The sequence below is a fragment of the Peromyscus eremicus genome, unplaced genomic scaffold (genome assembly GCF_949786415.1).
Source record: "Peromyscus eremicus unplaced genomic scaffold, PerEre_H2_v1 PerEre#2#unplaced_630, whole genome shotgun sequence".
Classification (NCBI taxonomy): domain Eukaryota; kingdom Metazoa; phylum Chordata; class Mammalia; order Rodentia; family Cricetidae; genus Peromyscus; species Peromyscus eremicus.
In genome coordinates, this window is record NW_026734866.1 from 1 (window position 1) to 2637 (window position 2637).

Below are 2637 nucleotides of genomic sequence, written 5' to 3' on the forward strand. Positions count from 1 at the left end.
ATCTAGAAATACATCCATTTCTTTTAGATTTTAGAATTACATTCAAAGGAGATTTTTAAATATGTTTGTGATTTGAAGGATATCCTTCTTCTGGGAGTCAGCCTCTGTTTAAGCCTAGAGCAGGGTTCATGTGTCAATACAGGTGGTGCCTGGCACGTGAAACCTAGCCACGTGTGGGAATGGTCCCGAGCAGAATACATAGGTTGAATCAAAGCAGTGAGAGCCTCTCAACTGGTCATGGAGTTTGCCTAGTTCATCAGTGGGCCTAACATCTAGAAGGCAAGGTCCCTCACTTGGTGTAGGAAGTCATACTGCCTGGGATTCTAGAGGAAAATCCCTGGGCCTTATGTTGTTGTAGGAGATCATGCAAGTCAGGCCCCAGGACAAAGTTCATGGGTATCTTATGTGGCCCTAAAGGGAAGTCAGAATCTTTCATCTGGTTCTGGAGTTTCTGGAACATCAGAGGTAGCCTAAGCCTAGAACTCAGAGTCCCTCCCTTTCTGAAGGAGTCCTAGTACTTAATTCTCATACTATTGTAACTTATTCTAAAATTGTGAATGTATGTAAAATATGCAATCAGCCATAGTTGCCCTTTTTAGTTGAATGGATGGTTCAAATCTTGGGTGACATTGTTTTAATTTTCAGTTTAAAAACTCCTTAATTTACATAATCTCTTACAGATTGATGCTATAAGAGCATGCTTTTGTGCATGTTTCACCAAAAAACGGAGCTCTTCTTCCCACTACAAGAAATAGAAGAGAAAACATAAAAAAGTGATGGTAAGAGTTATATTTTTTTAAATGTATTAGAAAGAATGTTTATCTAAAATATATACTCAGTTTTCCAGCTCAGGAGTATAAGTATTTCAGTGCAGCATGGGGGATAAAAAGAGTTAACTGTCAATGGAATGATTATCTCATGAGTCAACAACTGGCTAAATCAAGATTGTCATCAATCGCATATATATATATATATACATATATAGTTATTTAGATAGATTATATAGATATAGATAGTAAGATAGATAGATAGATAGATAGATAGATAGATAGATAGATAGATATCTAGAATGTGTGTGTGTATGTTTTGGTCACATTTCAAAAGTTCAGGAATATTAGGAAATAAAGCTGAAGAGAGAAAGCTGGGAGCTAAAGAATATGAAGAGTTTCAAATACTGGACATAAAGGAGGAAAATAGGGCAGTGTGTCTGGTGGTCAGGGAGAGAATAAATTCTTTAGAAAAGGAATAGTATGGTGTTGAAAATGTAAAAAGAACATAAATCGATTTCTAACACAAAGGTTTCATTCATAAGAAGAAAGGTATTCCTAACCATCTTCCATGTTTTCCTCACTGTTGTTACATACTAGAGTTAGTTTCCAATTTAGACTTTAAGGCTCGGTTGAGTTTTATGATTAGGCTTCCTGTTATATAGTTAGAGTAGAATTAAGGTTAGAGTTAGGTGTTCGCATTAAGGTTCACAAATGTCATGGAGCATATAGATCTGTTACGAAAGTGAAGTATTCAATGGAATGTTCACGATGGATGAAAGGTGAACTTTACAAAAACGTCTCTGTTGGCACACATGTTCTAGAAATGCATTTTATGAATGCTCTAACTAGCTCTTTTCACCATATAGTTTATAAAGCAGAAGAGAACACTGTGCATTTAAAATGAATTATTCTCATCCTAGAACTTGGACAAGCCTACGACAATTGCCTGACAACTTCTCCGACCATCCACAATAAGACAACTCAGGAGAAAATCTGTCTCTTCTCCAATAATTGCTTCAAAAAAAGCACATTTTTATTTTATGTTTTAGAATAATATAGTATTATATTACATAATCTTCAGTGTTATTTTCACCTATTTATTTTGTTTTATTATGTTATACTATATTACACTATTATATTATCTTGTTTTTATTTCCATATGTTTATCTTGTTTTATTAGATTATGTTATATTATGTTAATATGTTATGCTATCTTCAGTGTTTATTTTATATTTACCTTCCTTCCCTTGATGTAAATAGTTCATGTATATGTGTATATATGTATATATGTATATATGTATATATGTTTATATGTATATATGTTTATATGTATATATGTTTATGTGCTTTGCAATATATTTTTAGAAGATATCATTTTTGGATGTACAAAGTTATTGAATAATTAATAATTAATAATAATTAAATAATAATTTAATTACCCATTCAAAGTTGTTTGAGTCCATTTGATTGCTATATTTCCCTTTAGCTCTTATACTTACTCATGCAGCTATACAGTATTTGATGATGGTCATTGACGGTTCATCCATACCTTCTTTATGTAAATGAGCACTGTTTTAGTTTTTTTAGTTTATCCATTGTTTATTCTTTTACCCTGAATGGATTTCTTCTTGGTATCTTTCAATTATAATGAGCAATGCAGAGGTGTGTTTTCTCAGAAGTACATGAGTATCTGAGGCCTGACATGAAATTCTTTGGGGAATAAATATAGATGTGAAGTAAATATAAATATGTATAAAAAATCATATGGTAATTCGCCATTTAGGTTTGTGAGGAGGCGCCATACTGTATCCCCCAGCTCCTACATCACTCTCCATACCTATCAGCAATGCACAAAGGTTACAATTTC

At 33.0% G+C, this 2637-nt stretch overlaps 1 long non-coding RNA gene across 1 annotated transcript; it reads left to right on the forward strand.

Moving 5' to 3' along the window:
• The first annotated feature begins 278 nt into the window (after positions 1 to 278).
• On the forward strand, positions 279 to 1930 carry LOC131901907 (uncharacterized). The gene is made up of 2 exons (XR_009376936.1): positions 279 to 779; positions 1691 to 1930. It is a non-coding gene; the product is annotated as an uncharacterized LOC131901907 (long non-coding RNA).
• Positions 1931 to 2637: the final 707 nt, after the last annotated feature.